Source organism: Thalassophryne amazonica, chromosome 13, assembly GCF_902500255.1.
Source record: "Thalassophryne amazonica chromosome 13, fThaAma1.1, whole genome shotgun sequence".
Classification (NCBI taxonomy): Eukaryota; Metazoa; Chordata; class Actinopteri; order Batrachoidiformes; family Batrachoididae; genus Thalassophryne; species Thalassophryne amazonica.
The window spans coordinates 90069533-90090216 of NC_047115.1; the positions used below are offsets into that span (position 1 = coordinate 90069533).

The 20684-nt window shown below is 43.4% G+C and overlaps 1 protein-coding gene and 1 long non-coding RNA gene across 2 annotated transcripts in view; one reads left to right on the forward strand and one right to left on the reverse strand.

The window, feature by feature from the left end:
* Window positions 1–20684, forward strand: part of plpp4 (phospholipid phosphatase 4) — a 518492-nt gene that overhangs the window by 446488 nt on the left and 51320 nt on the right. The gene's annotated exons all lie outside the window — the stretch shown is intronic.
* On the reverse strand, window positions 1935–19648 carry LOC117523675. Its single transcript, XR_004564578.1, has 3 exons — window positions 19637–19648; window positions 10161–10175; window positions 1935–2004 (listed from the first exon to the last, which is right to left on the reverse strand). It is a non-coding gene; the product is annotated as an uncharacterized LOC117523675 (long non-coding RNA).

The window sequence follows — 20684 nt, forward strand, 5'->3', positions numbered from 1 at the left end:
TATGGTAAACAGTGCTTTACGCAGAGAAAGCAAGAGAGTTACCCAGTAACATTCACATGCAAACTAGTGGAGCAATCCTGATAGTTATACACTCTTTGTTTGAGCACGTGAGATTGTCATCAGAGGCTGTCTGTCTGCTCCTGCTTTCACTGATCGCACTATTAAGAAACCTATTCAGATGCGTTAAGTCACATTAAGAATGTCAGGAATGTGCCAAGAATGACGCAAATATGACATTCATAATGTGTCTTGCCGATGTGTAAACTCAGCATTCATGCTTGGATTCTAGCAGAAACTAAATGTTGTCAGTTTAGTGAAATTTCAAAGGCCGGACGGCTGTAAGTGTGATATTTCGTGCATATTTCTGTGGTTTTCCACATACATGTGCAACATGTGTTTCCCATTTAATATTCAGAAATATGAGTTATGGTTATAATTAAGGTTCGGGTTTGAATAACAATAAATATGACATTTTTTTTTGCTTTACATTTGTGGATTTTATGACACATTTTCTGTATAGATAACCTTGAGAAATGGTAAGAGTATGGTAATTTCACAGAGAAGAGCCAATGTCAAAGGTACAGTTGAACTCAAAAGTTTACATACCCTGGCATTTTTGTTTTTTGGCCATTTTTCAGAGAATATGAATTATAAACACAAAAACTTTTTTTTCACTCACGTTTAGTGGTTGGGTGAAGCCATGTATTGTCAAACAACCAGATTTACTCTTTTTAAACCGTGTTGACAACACAAAACTACCCAATGACCCTGATCAAAGTTTACATACATCTGTACTTAATAACATGTATTGCCCCCTTTAACATCAATGATAGCTTGGAGTTTTTTGTGGTAGTTTTGGACGAGGCTCTCTGATAGTAAAGCTGCCACTGAATATGTTTTGGACTTTAGTTACATTAATTACAAAGAAATACAAACAGTATGGCACTCTATGGTAAATCTGCATGGAGTAGACAGTTCTCAAAAACTGAGTGACTGTGCAAGAAGGAGAAGAGTGAGGAAAGCCACCAAGACATCCAGACAACCCAGGAGAAGTTATGGGCTTATGTGGCTGTGATTGGAGAAATTGTCCACAGTGCAAGCTTTGCATTTTGCATCACTACTCTTAGCTTCATAGTGGAGTAGAGCACAGAAGGATTTTCTTTCACCAGAACAGATCAAATCCAGGCTTGCATCTCAGATGTACCTTCTGGCAATTTGTAACTAAACTATAGACTTAGACTGCTAAGTGGTTCCCATGATGCACTGAGTGTTTCTTTCTCTTTTTGCTCTGTATGCACCACTCTGCATTTAATCATTAGTGATTGATCTCTGCTCCCCTCCACAGCATGTCTTTTTCCTGGTTCTCTCCCTCAGCCCCAACCAGTACCAGCAGAAGACTGCCCCTCCCTGAGCCTGGTTCTGCTGGAGGTTTCTTCCTGTTAAAAGGGAGTTTTTCCTTCCCACTGTCGCCAAGTGCTTGCTCACAGGGGGTCATTTTGACTGTTGGGGTTTTTCTGTAATTATTGAATGGCTTTGCCTTACAGTATAAAGCGCCTTGGGGCAACTGTTGTTGTGATTTGGCGCTATATAAATAAAAAAAACTTTCAGGTCTTCTTTTTAAGAAAATCCTCCTCTATACCACTTCATCATGAAGATGGATAACTGGTGATATTGGTGATAACTGGTGATTTTAATGAAAGTTCAGTGTAACCTCCACTTCAAAACTGCACATGGTCAGGAACCGAGAGAGAGGGAGAGGGAAGAAGTGTCTACTTTGGCTGAATTCTCACAAAATCATTTTCTGTGTCTCTTGTAACCGGAAGCCTACAACCTTTGGCTGCCGGCTCCCTAAAATACTCTCTTATAGAGCAGGTGGCTCAGTGGGATAGGAGTTGGAACCAATATATTGTTCCAGGTCAAATTCCCAGTCACACTGTCATTGTTCCTGGACAAGACACTTGATCTGCATTGTCTCAATTCACCCAGCTGTAAATGGCTACCAGCCTTGGCTGGGGTGGTAACCTACGATGAACTGACCTCCCATCCTGGGGACTTGCAGATTCTCATCCACTTCATTCTACAGTGCGTGAGGATTAGCATTATCCAGATGGACTCAGCATCTCTTCTTCTCTCAGTATAACAACAGTTTGGCAAATCCTTAAACCTTAAAATACCGTTAACAATGACCTTAAAATAAATCATCACTTCTCTCAAAAAGATTCAGTCATAACATTAACATGTCAGTTTATAACCCTGAAGGGAGGAATTATTGCAAGACTCTTTATTTGTAATGTGTCAGTATTGTCTTGGTTTGTCTAATAAATTGGCAAATGAAAATCTGTGTGCATATTTTTTTTTACTGAATTAAAATAATTTCACTTTACCCGTTTTTATGCAATTGTGTTCATGCAACTGTCCACAGATGGAGACAGGGGCAGAATTTCCAACGCGCTTATGTATTTTGCTTTTGCAGGGATCACTCATGCAAAACTGGAATGTTCAAGACATCGAATAAAAAGAAAGGTGTTCACAGGGATTATTCTTAATAGCATTCAGTCCCAGTTACTTCCACTCAGCAACCAGAACAGCCTGGTTTCAAACTCAAGAAGCTAACATTGACCTCCATCTTTACTCTACAATTAGTTATTGGACACAAACTTGAATAATTGGCAGTTCTTTGCAGCTTATGTTGTTTTTTGAATTTGACTCAGTTGATCAGATTGTTTTCTTAGACATCCTGAAAATTTGCAGGATCCCAAATAAGTTGCCTGCACAGACGTAATGTGAGTGCTGTGCAGATCAGGTGTGGAGTCTCTGACTTCTTTCCATTGAATTCTGTTTAACAGGAATACACCCTGATGTCTACTCAGACTTACTGTTGGGTAGGCTTGAGGGGATCAGCAATTTCAGTGTCTTTGTTAAGGGCCCCTTCACACATTGTACGAATGTGGCCAAATTGCACATGAAGCAGGAACCATATGCAATTTATATAAAATCAGAGGTGCCTCCAGCGCCTCATACAGCTGTCACTACAACTATTTGCACACGCCAGCAGCTGAAAGACAGAGTGTGCCCTGCGAGAGCCCATTCGATCTCTCTTGTGGCAGGTGTCGGCCAAATTCCAGGTGACACACACGAATATCTAAATCTAAAAGATCTCTTGACACAGAAAATGTGTGGCCAATTGCGCTGTTAACACAAAAATAGTGAGCAGACGATCACTTTTGAGCTGACTGTGAAATATGTCTAAGTGCCCCCACGAGTGTGGTGTTGCAAAACAGCAACACACGTGGCGTGCCAGAGTCTCGGCTCCCTCTGCAACACATGTGCTGTGCATGTGAATCACGCGTGTGTTGTGGCGTGCTGGGTGGGGGGAGCACACTTGCATGAACTGCTGATGCGATGGTAGCGCAGTGGTAAAGTTTCTGTCTGGAAATCAGAGCTTTTGTAAATTGCAGGTTCGAGCACGTTCGTGCATGAAACTGTCGCAGCGGGATTGTTCATGTGTCCCTCCCGACGTCACCTTGATGTTTTTGTGGTTCGCTCATACGAGCTGTTTCGCCATGATTCGCCCTGATTTGTACTTATTCGTACTATGTGTGAAGGGGCCCTAATAAGGGGAGGTTTATTGCCCCTGACTATGCAGACAATACTGTGATCTTTACGGAATCAATGGATGCCCTGATTGCAGTATTTGAGAAGCAGACTCTGGAGTGCCTGGGTTTATGATTTTTCTGCATCAAGACTCATGTGCATGCTTTCAGTGACTTTCTGGACATGACCAACAGAGGTCTGTATGCAATGAAAGTGTCAAACTTGCAGAGATATTCACTTATCTCAGAAGTGATGTTAATGTGTCTGGGTCCTCAGCATTTGTGATTGAGTGACATCTAGAAAGAGTTTCTCTGGACAGAGGTGTTTCACAGTGCAGATACCTTTGCAGGAAAATGAAGGTCCAAATCCTTGGGGTTCTGACGCTTCCTGTTTTAGTGGATGGTTGTGTGACTTGGACAACAGCAGTGACCTGAAGTAATGAATGTATGTCTTTGGTACGAGCTCTCTGTGGAATATTCCCGGGGCCCGTTGGAGTGATTTTGTGTTAAATGAATGGTTAGGTTGGGAACCTTAGATGAGTCTTACACTTGCATTGTGACAGAATCTCAGCTACAACATTTTGAGCATGTGGCACGTCCAGCATGCAAATGGAAAAGGCTCTAAAAGGATGTCCACATTCTGCTTGACCTGACCTGACTTTACATTTTGTCTCATAATTGCCCGTGTACAAGGGTTTACGTTTCTCCACAATGGTTCCTAATTTTTCACACTCCGTCCGGTAGTAGCAGGTAGCAGACATGTCTATGGGGTATTACATAGGCAAAACATTATATTTGTAATTGATCTGGTGCATCAAAGTTCACCAGTTATGAAAAGGTTTATCCTCATAGTATGTCTTATTAATTTGATGGCTTACAAGATAAGAACTGGAGGAGTTGGACTCATTCATTTATTTGCCTTGGCTTTTCCAAATGTGAGGAAAATACACAGTCTACAATGTTGTGCACATTTTGACATTTACAATGATACATCTGCAATAAATAAAGAATTTACAAGTCAAATAAGTCTGATATATCCATTGCTTATATCTGTGTGGATGAGCACAGTGTGGGCTAAAACCATTTTTTGAAATCAATAAATCCATGTATAAACACACAGAACAAACACGCTGCTACTTGCATCCACATTTCCCCGCTGCCTCTTTCTATCCTACTAAACATGCAAGAGAGGAATGTGAGGACAAGATGTTTGAATAGGGAAATCACGTTAGACAAATGAGATGTCTTCTCCTCACAGGAGTCTTCTGAAGTGATGTGGCATTGTGATAGAGATGTCACAGCCATAAAAATGACCATTTTAACAGACCGTTGATCGCATATTCTACTGTATTCTTCGATGTGAGCTTCTGTCAATATAATGTATAACTGCACTGAGTCACAGATGACACACTAATGTCTCTGTCCTCCACACGGTCTAAAGTGGCACACAGCGTGACTCAAGTGTCACTGGTAGTCTCCACCTGACACATTCTGTCCACTGTAGAGGGCAAAGGAAGTGGGAGGAGGGGCGGGGGGATGTGGCCACCATGGTGTCCCACATTTGAGTTCAGATTGGAATGCCTCAAACTTTGGTGCCCTCATGGGTAGGGACAAACACACTAAATTTCAGCTCCACTGACTCAGTGGTTTTGGAGAACATGATGCTTAAACTGACAACTTGAAAGTGGGCATGGTCATACTCCAGGGCTCATATCAAAATGGAAAATTTCACAAAAACCATTGGAATGTTTTTTTGACTTGATAATAGCTATCCATGTAGCGTAGTTCAGCTGAATTGCTGTCCTCTGACACTCCAAAATGGAGGTGTTCTTTGTCTTGCTCCATAAGTGGCTCCGTCGTGACGCGCGAAGCCTCCGCGCGGCTTTCCATGACAAAATCGCTTGTTAAAAGTGAAATCTGCCGGAAAATGGCTGATGTCCAGCTCTTGTGATAACCAGAGAAATTGCACACGACGGTCCCGGATCGACACAGCCATCCATTTAGAAATGAAATGGTGGTTTCTGCCTGTCGATCATGGCTCGGAGCGCGCGCCTTGCGCCATTGTGGGCCGTCCTTAAAGCGGTAGTAACAATCCGTAATCTCTGTGAAGCCCATAAAATTTTCACTGAAAGCCATGTGAATTTTCCGAATGGTTTCCAGCTGCCTGTCTCTAACAGTTTCTGAAAAAATTCTGATGGAAAAAAAGCCCAAATCATTCCGCCATTTCCTCGCAATGAAACAACGACGAAAGAGGTGGAGCAGTGCTCACTCAAAGCCTGCCCACAGGCGAATGACGCAACCGACAGGCGTGAAAAAACCCACGCATGCGCACGAAGGTTCAAGCTTGGCTGACGTAAAAACATATGAATCAAATCCATATATTTTTACATAAAATAAAAAAGGTCGGATACTTTTCTCACAGACCTCGTATGTGAGTCCAAAATCACCTGTGATGACTGACAAAAAAAAAAACACTTCTAAGGCTTCACTTGTGGCTTTGTGCCTGTCTGACTTGGTGTTGAGTGATGCTTTAAATACGATGTGTAGAGCGACTTTTCTGCTCGTCACTCTTTTTAAAGTTGCCTGTAATAACAGAGTGATGGGTAAAGTTCTGATTTTGTCTGTTTGTCATCTTCCCGCACTGTGAGTCGTGTTACACACCATTGTTTGAGTCAGTCTTACTGAATCCTGACATACAGTGGGCATGTTGTACCATGAGTGTGTCATATTGAATGATATGATAACTGTTAGACATAAGAAATGTGATAGAAATCTATTTTTCTGCTGTCTTTCTAAGCACGGTGTCTGTGGAGAGTCTGCAGAGTGCAGTCATACATTTCTTCAGCGGAAACTCAAAACAAGCCCTGTGCTGAAATTGAAATAAGCAGGAGCACGCCACTCGACACTGTCATTAGGTATCTTTGTTTTGTCTGGAGGGATTTGTTCCAGGCTTTTAAAATGCATGAAGCAGATTCATTGCCTTGATGTTTTTCTATTTGTTGCCTCGTCTTTGTCACATGGCCTTTGTGGGACTCGTAGTGCCTCTTGGAAAGCATCTTTCAGATATTGTTATGTGCACAGTATTCATTTGGCATTATCTTGTCGACAGTGCAACAAACACTTCAGCATGAGCTTCGGTCTAAACAGCCATGTTTGCACACACAACAACCAATCAATCAATTCAATTTTTTTTATATAGCGCCAAATCACAACAAACAGTTGCCCCAAGGCGCTTTATATTGTAAGGCAAGGCCATACAATAATTATGTAAAACCCCAACGGTCAAAACGACCCCCTGTGAGCAAGCACTTGGCTACAGTGGGAAGGAAAAACTCCCTTTTAACAGGAAGAAACCTCCAGCAGAACCAGGCTCAGGGAGGGGCAGTCTTCTGCTGGGACTGGTTGGGGCTGAGGGAGAGAACCAGGAAAAAGACATGCTGTGGAGGGGAGCAGAGATCGATCACTAATGATTAAATGCAGAGTGGTGCATACAGAGCAAAAAGAGAAAGAAACAGTGCATCATGGGAACCCCCCAGCAGTCTACGTCTATAGCAGCATAACTAAGGGATGGTTCAGGGTCACCTGATCCAGCCCTAACTATAAGCTTTAGCAAAAAGGAAAGTTTTAAGCCTAATCTTAAAAGTAGAGAGGGTGTCTGTCTCCCTGATCTGAATTGGGAGCTGGTTCCACAGGAGAGGAGCCTGAAAGCTGAAGGCTCTGCCTCCCATTCTACTCTTACAAACCCTAGGAACTACAAGTAAGCCTGCAGTCTGAGAGCGAAGCGCTCTATTGGGGTGATATGGTACTACAAGGTCCCTAAGATAAGATCAATCAATCAATTTTTTTTTTTATATAGCGCCAAATCACAACAAACAGTTGCCCCAAGGCGCTTTATATTGTAAGGCAAGGCCATACAATAATTATGTAAAACCCCAACGATCAAAACAACCCCCTGTGAGCAAGCACTTGGCTACAGTGGGAAGGAAAATGGGACCTGATTATTGAAAACCTTATAAGTAAGAAGAAGAATTTTAAATTCTATTCTAGAATTAACAGGAAGCCAATGAAGAGAGGCCAATATGGGTGAGATATGCTCTCTCCTTCTAGTCCCCGTCAGTACTCTAGCTGCAGCATTTTGAATTAACTGAAGGCTTTTTAGGGAACTTTTAGGACAACCTGATAATAATGAATTACAATAGTCCAGCCTAGAGGAAATAAATGCATGAATTAGTTTTTCAGCATCACTCTGAGACAAGACCTTTCTGATTTTAGAGATATTGCGTAAATGCAAAAAAGCAGTCCTACATATTTGTTTAATATGCGCTTTGAATGACATATCCTGATCAAAAATCACTCCAAGATTTCTCACAGTATTACTAGAGGTCAGGGTAATGCCATCCAGAGTAAGGATCTGGTTAGACACCATGTTTCTAAGATTTGTGGGGCCAAGTACAATAACTTCAGTTTTATCTGAGTTTAAAAGCAGGAAATTAGAGGTCATCCATGTCTTTATGTCTGTAAGACAATCCTGCAGTTTAGCTAATTGGTGTGTGTCCTCTGGCTTCATGGATAGATAAAGCTGGGTATCATCTGCGTAACAATGAAAATTGAAGCAATACCATCTAATAATACTACCTAAGGGAAGCATGTATAAAGTGAATAAAATTGGTCCTAGCACAGAACCTTGTGGAACTCCATAATTAACTTTAGTCTGTGAAGACGATTCCCCATTTACATGAACAAATTGTAATCTATTAGACAAATATGATTCAAACCACCGCAGCGCAGTGCCTTTAATGCCTATGGCATGCTCTAATCTCTGTAATAAAATTTTATGGTCAACAGTATCAAAAGCAGCACTGAGGTCTAACAGAACAAGCACAGAGATGAGTCCACTGTCCGAGGCCATAAGAAGATCATTTGTAACCTTCACTAATGCTGTTTCTGTACTATGATGAATTCTAAAACCTGACTGAAACTCTTCAAATAGACCATTCCTCTGCAGATGATCAGTTAGCTGTTTTACAACTACCCTTTCAAGAATTTTTGAGAGAAAAGGAAGGTTGGAGATTGGCCTATAATTAGCTAAGATAGCTGGGTCAAGTGATGGCTTTTTAAGTAATGGTTTAATTACTGCCACTAAAAGCCTGTGGTACATAGCCAACTAACAAAGATAGATTGATCATATTTAAGATCGAAGTATTAAATAATGGTAGGGCTTCCTTGAGCAGCCTGGTAGGAATGGGGTCTAATAAACATGTTGATGGTTTGGATGAAGTAACTAATGAAAATAACTCAGACAGAACAATCGGAGAGAAAGAGTCTAACCAAATACCGGCATCACTGAAAGCAGCCAAAGATAACGATACGTCTTTGGGATGGTTATGAGTAATTTTTTCTCTAATAGTTAAAATTTTGTTAGCAAAGAAAGTCATGAAGTCATTACTAGTTAAAGTTAATGGAATACTCAGCTCAATAGAGCTCTGACTCTGTCAGCCTGGCTACAGTGCTGAAAAGAAACCTGGGGTTGTTCTTATTTTCTTCAATTAGTGATGAGTAGAAAGATGTCCTAGCTTTACGGAGGGCTTTTTTATAGAGCAACAGACTCTTTTTCCAGGCTAAGTGAAGATCTTCTAAATTAGTGAGACGCCATTTCCTTTCCAACTTACGGGTTATCTGCTTTAAGATACGAGTTTGTGAGTTATACCACGGAGTCAGGCACTTCTGATTTAAAGCTCTCTTTTTCAGAGGAGCTACAGCATCCAAAGTTGTCTTCAATGAGGATGTAAAACTATTGATACTCTATCTCACTTACAGAGTTTAGGTAGCTACTCTGCACTGTGTTGGTATATGGCATTAGAGAACATAAAGAAGGAATCATATCCTTAAACCTAGTTACAGCGCTTTCTGAAAGACTTCTAGTGTAATGAAACTTATTCCCCACTGCTGGGTAGTCCATCAGAGTAAATGTAAATGTTATTAAGAAATGATCAGACAGAAGGGAGTTTTCAGGGAATACTGTTAAGTCTTCTATTTCCATACCATAAGTCAGAACAAGATCTAAGATATGATTAAAGTGGTGGGTGGACTCATTTACTTTTTGAGCAAAGCCAATAGAGTCTAACAATAGATTAAATGCAGTGTTGAGGCTGTCATTCTCAGCATCTGTGTGGATGTTAAAATCGCCCACTATAATTATCTTATCTGAGCTAAGCACTAAGTCAGACAAAAGGTCTGAAAATTCACAGAGAAACTCACAGTAATGACCAGGTGGACGATAGATAATAACAAATAAAACTGTTTTTTGGGACTTCCAATTTGGATGGACAAGACTAAGAGTCAAGCTTTCAAATGAATTAAAGCTCTGTCTGGGTTTTTGATTAATTAATAAGCTGGAATGGAAGATTGCTGCTAATCCTCCGCCCCGGCCCGTGCTACGAGCATTCTGACAGTTAGTGTAACTCGGGGGTGTTGACTCATTTAAACTAACATATTCATCCTGCTGTAACCAGGTTTCTGTAAGGCAGAATAAATCAATAATCAACAACCCCACATATTCATTTGGACTCTGTGCTGGTGAAACTATTTTATATACTGCTGATGACAATATTAGACAGTCAAATTAGACAGTCCAAATTAGAGAAAATTTATGAACTTGGGATGATATGGAAAATGCAAAAAAAGAAAAAATTGTGATTTTTATTTCTTTGCAGACAATATGAACTGAAGATATTTCATGTTTTGCGTGGTCAACTTAATTTCATGTGTTCATATATATCCATTCTGGGCAGTGTATTGATCAAGTACTTGCTTCTAAAGCAGAAGGTTCCCAGTTCAGGACCACCCATGCCCATTCTCCGTACAATAAGTTGTGTCAGGAAGGGAATCTGGCATAAAACCTGTGCCTAATCAACTCATATTGGATCTGCTGTGGTGACCTGAAAGGGAAAAGGGAGAAGCCAAAAGGATGTTAATAGTCATGCATTTAAGGCCTCCAACACATTTCTAGAAAAGCTGGGATGGGGGAAATGTATGGATTGTAATGAGGTACATAAATAATGATGTTATTTCCAGCAGGTGATTTTAGTAATGATTTGGTTGAAAGGCTGATGGGCCTTAAAGGTGTTGCAGATTGCTATAAAACCCATTATTTTCATTAAGAAGCATTGTGCTTTTGACACGTCACAGCACGACATGTCAAAAACAGAGCTAGCATGACGCTCCACCTTTGGCGCATTGCCGCTTATCGTCAGGCCACCGTGGTCAAAGTTCAATCCAATCCAACTTTCACCACTGCGCACTGTGATGTAGCTTTGCACTGTCCAATAGGAATGATGCATCAGGCCAAAACACAGACTACAGAGTGCAGAAATGTGTCACAGAACTACTTATTTATACACAGCAATTTTCTAAAGAAAATCCTTACAATTTTTTTTTTTTAGCGCAAGATTTTCTAATTACTGTACATTTTGATATAAAGAAAAAAGTTTCTTCCATTATAAAACTTGTAATTAAAATAGCTTTAAGTAAAGAAAAAAATCTTTAGAAATCTTTGTTCATCTGTAAATTAAAACCATAACTTACCTGTTGTTGTTTCAGATGATATGATATGATGATGATTAAATGCACCACTCTGCATTTAATCATTAGTGATCGATCTCTGCTCCCCTCCACAGCATGTCTTTTTCCTGGTTCTCTCCCTCAGCCCCAACCAGTCCCAGCAGAAGACTGCCCCTCCCTGAGCCTGGTTCTGCTGGAGGTTTCTTCCTGTTAAAAGGGAGTTTTTCCTTCCCACTGTAGCCAAGTGCTTGCTCACAGGGGGTCATTTTGACCGTTGGGGTTTTACATAATTATTGTATGGCCTTGCCTTACAATATAAAGCGCCTTGGGGCAACTGTTTGTTGTGATTTGGCGCTATATAAAAAAATTGATTGATTGATTGATTGATTGATATGATAGGAACCTTGGACATTTATTTTGAGACAAATAATATAGCATGAAATGTATTGTGTACATTTTTTAAGTCTGGTAAATTCATTAATTCATATCTGCATTTCAACCAGGAAAAAAGACACCATAAATAAATATAAATATTTCTTATAAACACAACAGGAGATGATGCAACAACTGTGGTGTGTCTGTTAACTGGGATTTCTAAATATGACATAAATCAACATTTCAACAATCAACATTTAATTACATCTTCATTGACTATGTGATTGCTTTTAATGTTGTGATTAGGACAGAGTAATTACTAAAATATGAATCTGACTATTCTAGTGATTGTGAATGCTTTGAAATTCTGCACAATAGGGGTCGGGCTTCTTCCACCTGTGCAAGTGTCTTTGGGGCTGTGGCCTGAACCCCGGCTGCCGTGTGTGGCTCTGACCGAGGCTGTGGCCTGAACCCCGGCTGCCGTGTGTGGCTCTGACCGAGGCTGTGGCCTGAACCCCCGGCTGCCGTGTGTGGCTCTGACCGAGGCTGTGGCCTGAACCCCCGGCTGCCGTGTGTGGCTCTGACCGAGGCTGTGGCCTGAACCCCGGCTGCCGTGTGTGGCTCTGACCGAGGCTGTGGCCTGAACCCCGGCTGCCGTGTGTGGCTCTGACCGAGGCTGTGGCCTGAACCCCCGGCTGCCGTGTGTGGCTCTGACCGAGGCTGTGGCCTGAACCCCCGGCTGCCGTGTGTGGCTCTGACCGAGGCTGTGGCCTGAACCCCCGGCTGCCGTGTGTGGCTCTTACCGAGGCTGTGGCCTGAACCCCCGGTTGCCGTGTGTGGCTCTTACCGAGGCTGTGGCCTGAACCCCCGGTTGCCGTGTGTGGCTCTGACCGAGGCTGTGGCCTGAACCCCCGGTTGCCGTGTGTGGCTCTGACCGAGGCTGTGGCCTGAACCCCCGGTTGCCGTGTGTGGCTCTGACCGAGGCTGTGGCCTGAACCCCCGGTTACCGTGTGTGGCTCTGACCGAGGCTGTGGCCTGAACCCCCGGTTGCCGTGTGTGGCTCTTACCGAGGCTGTGGCCTGAATCCCCGGCTGCCGTGTGTGGCTCTGACAGAGGCTGTGGTCTGAATCCCCGGCTGCTGTGTGTGGCTCTGACCGAGGCTGTGGCCTGAACCGCTGGCTGCTGTGTGTGACTCTTCCCACTGTCCTGGTCAGATCGCTCCCAATGCCTGAACAATTCTCCACAGGCTTGGCGTCACTCCGAACAGTTACTAAAAAAAAGCTTCTCCCAGCAGGGTGATTCCTTCTGCTTTTTGTGGTTACGAGTGGCAGACTGTCTTGCTTGTCCTGCTGCAATTCCAAGATGGTAATTGTACTGCTTGTTCATGGCACTCCCGAAAAGCCAGATAGTGACATAGGAATCTCCACTACCCTTGCCCCGTCCAACGTGTTGAATGCCTCCAACGTATCCAGTGCAAGGGGAGGCATCAAAATATGCAAATAATGCGTGCAGTGTGAAAGGCCTGTTAGATAATATCTGTGATAATTCTTTATTTTATGTTAGCTATCAAGTATTTGTGTTATTTGTTTGGTTAGTAAGGTTAGACCTTACTTGTGTGAAGCACCTTGAGGCAACTCTGTTGTGATTTGGTGCTATATAAATGAAAATAAACTGAAATAAATTGAAATTGAAATTGGAAGTTCTGAGAGATGTAAGTTAAGTGTCACTTCCATGATATGTCCAAGTTTCAGACGCAGGGAGATCTCCCCCTGTTGGTGAGAGCCAGTAACATTAGAAATGTGACACTAAACCACACCCATTGTTGAAACCCACATTGAATAAAAGTGTTGTACAGGCTACTTTGTGTGCCTTCACAAGATGGACACTGTCTGTGAGGGACATAGCCTGGAGTGGCTCAAAAGAGCCAGGTACCGCGGGTCTCCTCCCCTACTGTGATTGGTGCATAACTTATGACGTCAGGGTAATGTGCATCGCCTACGCCGGAAACAGGCTACACATTGTCTCACGTTCGTGGCGTTGCAAGGCATGACCAGTGGAAATTCCCACCATATCAGTTTACAAAATGGCCACCGAACGCAGGCTTAATGTGCATCGCCTACGCTGGAAGCAGGCTATGAGGGACACTGGCCTGGTTTTTGTTGTGACCTTTAATAAACTAAAAATGAGGAATACAATGGTTTGGTTCTTGGTAAGGGGCAGTAAATTACATGAAAGAACTGGGTAGGAATAAAAGGCTAATGCGTTTTTGAGTAGCAATCATGGGCAGGGAATCTCCACTTTGTCCACAACTCATGAGAAAATGCAAAGCTGAGTTAGAAACTGTGTGTCTGCCTTAACACTTGTAAATGCTCCCAAGACTCGTGAGGGAAGCCACCAGGACACCAAAAGTAACTCTGAAGAAGTGATAGGCATCTGTGGCAGTGATGAGTGTAAAAACTGGTCAATGTAACTTTTAGTTGTTGCATCACCAGTTATACAGCTTCATGGTGGGGCAGCACAGAGAAGGTTTTAAAAAAAGATGTGAAAATTCAGCTAGTTTGCCAGCAGGTATACATGAGAGATGCAAGCCTAGATCTGATCAATTTTGTTGTCTTTGTTGCCATTTCACTAGGAGACTGTGAGCAGTGCAGGCAAAACGTTGCACCGTGCACAATTTCTCCAATCACAGCCACAAAGCCTATCACTTCTTCAGAGTTGTCATGGGTGTCTTGGTGGGTTTCCTCACTAATTTCCTTCTTGCCTCCTCCAGACAGATTTACCACGCAGTACCATGATTTGATGTAAATGACATGTCTTAGATGTATCCAAAACCTGACTTGTCTAATAGTGCAGCAGATGGCGATAGAAGCACCAGATTCAGCACAAATGCTCCTTAGACATTACTCTTTTGTAAAGATTGTGACAACACCCAATGCAGATCTGTACCAGATCCACTGTGGTGACCCCAAGCACCTGATTCCAAACTGTGGGTGTGGGGGAATGATGTGGATTAGTCAGAGAGAAAAAATGTATGAATGAGTGGTTGGGGTGGGCAGGGGCGTAGGTTTGCATATGGACCATAGGGACAAGTCACAACCAATATTTTGGGATGGCAAAATAGTCCCTACCAATATTTAGCATTTTTGTTTATATAACAAAATCATTCACTATTTTTTTGCGAACTCGATACTATAATTTTAGTCGTCACGTTTTGTGTTTTCGACGTGCCATGTTGCAATTTCATTGGCTCACGTTCTTCTCACATGGACGTAAACAAAGCGCATCTCGTGGCAGGCAGTGCTTAATATGTAAAGTGGGAGGTCCCGGAGCGCAGAGGATGGGTGGCTCCGGTGCAGTGTTGCCAGATGTACGATAATTATCGTATTTGTACGATAGTTTTGCCATCTGTACGATGTACGATCTATAATGGGAAAAAACACAATATGTACGATAATTTCAGTTGGTTGCCCAAACGCGCATCTCTCTCTGACACCCAAGAATCATTTTGCAGGCGTTGCACTCAGGCGGCATCAAAGACACACCACACACAGGGCTGCTGTCATTTGAAAGCCCGCCCCCTCCCCATACAAAGTAATGAGTTCCCATCCAATCTCTGCAGGACAGGACAGGAAGATTCCCCAACCGACATCTTTTTTTTTTTTTTCGAAACTGTATTTCAACAAATGCAATAACAAACGAACAAAACACAAGAGCAAAGAGATATACAAGAAAAATAAAAAAAAGTTCAAGTTCCTTATGGAGGTGTCAACATTTTTTCTGTGTTCAACAAAATCTGCACAAGTGGCATCGGATGACGACAGCGACCTCGAGGTTGAATTCGACTCTAGTCTGGTAATTAACACGTTTGTGTTACTTCACAGTCTGGTAGTGCATTTGCTTGTGCATTTGCGTTCTTTTTGTGCCATAGTCCCCATCTATATAATTACTGTTTGAAAATGTCACATAAAATTCTTTGTAAATTTAAAAAAAAAAACGCTAAAATAGCTACGTTGTATGCGTTTTGTTTGTGTCTGATAATTTCTCCCAAAATACGATAATTTGAGGTGTTGGTCGATAGTTTCATATTCATATCTGGCAACACTGCTCCGGTGCAGAAAAAAACAAGCAGGGCGGGGGGGGGGGGGGGGGGGGGGGCTTGCGAACAATGCGTGCGCCACACTTAAATATAAACTGCACACACCTTCACAAATGACACTAACACCCTGCCTTTTCCTTAAAAAATACATTTATGTTTGCTGTCTGTCTATGTACTTTTCTGTCACTTTTGCGCTCTTTTTCATACTTTTCCCTCGTTTCAAAAGTCACCGAACGCACTTTACTGTAATATATGCAACATATAGCATACTGTGGAAAGCACGGGTTCTTGGCTTGCTGTCAGTGTTGGAAATTTTTCAGAGTGAGGGCTTACATGAGAACTTACGGTAATGAGAATCAGCGGTCGCACTAGTGTGAAACTTCCGTGTTTTTCCTCTGCGTTATGACATCACAGGCTTACGTTTACCGTAATACACCATATATATCATTGGAAATCCCTTTTTTTTTTGGGCAAATTAGGTTGCCAGATACCTACAACTGTATTATTGATGAAGAGAATAGATTATACATCTTGTTTGCAAAACTTTTTTTTTTTTGTTAGCTCCACAAGTATTTTTTTTTTGTTGTCTTGTTCTCTCAGGTGTAGGCCTATAGAATAGATAGTGATTTTGGGTGCAATTTTGTTATTTAAGCTATTTGTTTGGTTGCCTACACACTTAATATTGTAAATAAAGTGTTAAATTATTCAGCATTATGTCGTCATATGTTATGTATTATGCTTACTTTGTGCGTCTAATGGTATGAGTGGGGTTATGGGGTGATGGTGGTGAGCCAGGGGGGCCGGGTGGGGGGGGTGGTATTGTCCCTACCAAAGCTGAGACCAAACCTACGCCCTTGGGGGTGGGGGTGGGGGGGGGGGCATAGAGTAGGAATACTGTAGCAGAATATGCAGGTCTTCTCTTAAAAATAAAGAAGAAAATGGAGAAACACGCCCTCAGGAGAAGATGATTTGATATATTTGTAGACTACTGCAGGGGAGTTAGAAGGAAGGTTGAAGAGAAAAAGAAGCCTTTGGTTTGATATAACATCAAAGTTTGGAGCAGATGGCAGTGGCTGGAAGGTCCTGCAGAAGACTTTGTTGAAATAGAAATAATTTCATACCTTATTCATTTCATCCTTGGGTAATTCATTTCACAATATACCGTGAACTCCTGTTCAGTTTTAAAATGCTGGACATCTGAATAGATTTTGGTCTCGCATAAAAAGCTGGTACTACAGGTGGCCATGGAGTCACCAGCATGTGCTGCCCTCTATTATTTGACTTTGCACATTTTCTATCCCATTTCAACTTAGCCCAAAGAAACAGTGTAGAGTGGTGTTTCTCAATCATGACCAATCATGACCTTGTACCCAAAATACAACATGTCCATCATATTCTCAGACCAGATCAGCTCAGTCAGGTGTGTTAGCCAATCAACAGCTGGATCGCTCATGAATATAGGCCACAAGCTTGGTTGCACTTCTCTTTGGGCTAGTTTTACCCATTTCCTCTTGGAGCACCTCTCAGAACAGGGAGTATTTGGTGATAAGACGTACAACGCTGCATCCAGAAGTATTCACAGTGCTTCACTATTTTCCATGGTTCGTTATATTCGAAATGGAGTATATTAATTTTTCTCCTCCAAGTGTACTCACCCCATGAAGACAACATGAAAATGTTTTTTTTTTTTTTGCAATTTTTTTTGCAATTTTTTTTTGCAATTTTTGCAAATTTATTACAACTAAAAAACTAAGACATTGGATGTACTTAAGTATTCACACCCTATGCCAATAGTTTGTTGATGTACTTTTGGCAGCAATTACAACCACAAATCTTCATGAATATGATGTCACAAGCTTGTGCACCTATCTTTGGGCAGTTTTGTCCATTCCTCTTTGCTAGCACCTCTCAGGCTCCATCAGGTTGGATGGGGAGCATCAGTGCACAGCTATTTTCTGATCTCGCCAGACATGTAAAATTGGATTCAGGTCTGGGCTGTGGCTGGGCCACTCAAGGACATTCACAGAGTTCTCCCAAAGCCACTCTTTTTGTTATGTGTCGACGCGGATTGAGGAGCGAACCTGCGTCAGACAGGACCCAGCGCTAAAAATAACCAGAAAACGGTTCCAAACAAAAACTATTTATTATACACCTGTGTTTAAAAGTGTAAAAACATAAAAAAAACAACGTCCCTCTGGTGGAGTTATCGTGGCTCGCTCTCCAGCGCCCGCAAGGATTAAAGCCAGCGCTCCTGGACTTCCTACCACCGCCAAACACCCCCCAGGTGGACACGACAAACTGATTCTCTGTGAAGCAAAGAGACGGTGAGGTAAATCAACAGATACAACTATATCTTCCAATAAACACACGCTGCCAGCAACACACTCAGGTCAGTGTCCTTTCTTTTACTTTATGCAAATGAGCAGCCTCTCACAACAAGTGGAGGATCACTTATCCTTCACGCCACAGCAGTGAGAAGCAAACTACGCAATTCTCTTTACAATTCCAGTACACTGTGTAACAAAACACCAAGTTACTATCAACAAGTACTTAAACACTTAATTACCTTTCGTGTGTGCTGACAGCATGTGTCCTCACCCCTCCCTGCTTCACGGGCTCGATGTGTCAAACCCAGGCGCGGTCCTCAGCGTCTCACAAACGAACGTCACAAGGTCGAGTTCCCGGCAGTTCTGCTTGAATCACACATGACTTAAATGCAGAACGCCATCCAATTATCTGCTTCAGCTGCAAGTCGTCCAGGTTGCACGTGAGCACCAAGCACAGGTGCTTTCCATGATGTTGATGAGGGTGAAGACTCTTCAGCCAGCACCTTCTTCACAGACAAATCAGCCCTCATGCCACCTGGAGAGCAAAGAAAAGAAAAGAACACCAAAACATCCAGCCACGCCCCCCCCAACACACAACAGTACCCCCCCATCAACGGGAAGCCTCCCGGCGACCGAACAGACCAGGCCCGAGAACAGCCCCTCCCTCCGGGGTCCACGTCAGGAAGCAGACGGCAAGACAGGCACCGCAGCTGGAAGGCCGGCTGGAATCAACAAAAGCCCCAAAACATTCCCCAGAACAAGTCCACTCACACAAAAAAAACATAAAACCCACCCAAAACCTCCCCAGGGGACCGTCCCATCAAACCCCGGGAGGAAAAGAAAAACTCCAAAACACAAAAACCCAACACAGTCCCACAACACAGTACAAACGTAGATGCATAAAAGAAAAATAACAAACAACCCCCCCAGAATGACCTGCAGAGCCCAACCCCCCCTCAGAAGGCCTTCATTGCCAGTTCCAGGAGGAACAGCCAAAACCGTGATCCCACAAAGGTCCCCAGGTATACATGGAGTGAAACGGTGCCCCCCAGGGGACCGTATCATCAACCCCAGGAGGCACCCTCCCCACAACCCCGGAACCCAAGATCCGGTCACACTTGGCCGGCCGGTCCCAAGCCAATTCCCCCCCCCCCAGAGGACCGTCCCATCAACCCTGGAGGCGGAACCCGGAAGGAAACAAAATAAAACCAAAAACCAACCCCCGGAGGACAACCAAAAACAACCCCGGGGGGATATAAAACGACCATAAACCCCGTTGCCCTCCCCGGCACCCCAAAAGACCCCAGGTCCCTCCCAGAGCCCTTTGGCGGCTCTATTGTGGCAAACGGCACAAAATAGTAAGCCGGAGAAGGGAACAGGTAAAAACTAACCCAGCTCCAACCCCAAAGCGCAGCGGAGAACCGGAAATACGTCCGGTGCCCCAACTCGACCAAACACCAGCCACTCGGGAGGGGTGGAACTACCGAAATGGCAAACAGCAACAGATCGGCCCACCCCTCCGACTGAGGCATGTCTCCGCTGCACCACACCCCGGCAACACCCATGACAATCGGTCCAAAGGCTCACCGAGGCTGGAGTGGAACCGGGCCCTAACCAAACCAAAAAGAACGCCTCTAACACCCCCCCCCTAGGTGCAGAGGTCTTCTGAGAATGCTCAGCGTGACCAACCTGCACCACCCCACAACCCACAAGACAAGCGGTCTAAGGGCAACTGAGGTTGGGGTTAGGAATGTAGAGAAATAAAAACAACAAAACAAAACGACCCAACAACCCAAACAGAAAATACCTAAAAACACAGACACAATTGACAGGTAAGTGAGCCCAGGCGGGCTTCTGACCGCCTATCACTCCACCAGATACGCCCCTACCACCCCAAACAAGTATAACCCCTGATTAAAGAAACCAAACATTTACGTGTGCTAGAAATTTTTTTTTTTTTTTTTTTGTTATGTGGGTTCTGTTGTCTGTCCAAGAACACTTGGAGTTACGTCACCGCCATTTCTCTTGATGCCCACGTGTCGGGGCAACACAGGAATCTCGACTTGTCCAAGCTGCATGGGCTCGTCAATAGGAGGAGCCGGAGGTCCCGTCGGAGGAGCCGCAGTGGGGCGAAGAAGAGGCGGCCCAGCTTTGTGTCGGGGAAAGCCCCGAGACAAAAAAAAAAACCGCTCTAATGGGCGTCCTCTCTCGCGTCCACGCTCCTTCATCCGATCATCTAGACGAATCACCAACGATATTAGCTCGTCTAAATCGTTTGGCTCATCACGGACCGCCAGCTCGTCTTTTAATGACTCATTTAACCCGTCCACAAATACGCCTCGTAAAACTGCGGCATTCCAACCTGTGGGTGACGGAGTTATCGGCACCGATATCGATAGTGCCGCAGCTGGAGCAGCAGGAAGCAGAACAGCTTGCGCTGCAAGCTCCGTAACACGGGCGTCTGTTTGTTTAATTTGGTTCGCGAGATGCTGTAATTGCTCCCGTATGTTCTCCAAGTGTTCCTGAACTTTTTCGACAAAAGGAACCGCTTCTGCCGCTGGGTCCATTATGGAATGGCCGGGAACTACTGTTATGTGTCGACGCGGATTGAGGAGCGAACCTGCGTCAGACAGGACCCAGCGCTAAAAATAACCAGAAAACGGTTCCAAACAAAAACTATTTATTATACACCTGTGTTTAAAAGTGTAAAAACATAAAAAAAACAACGTCCCT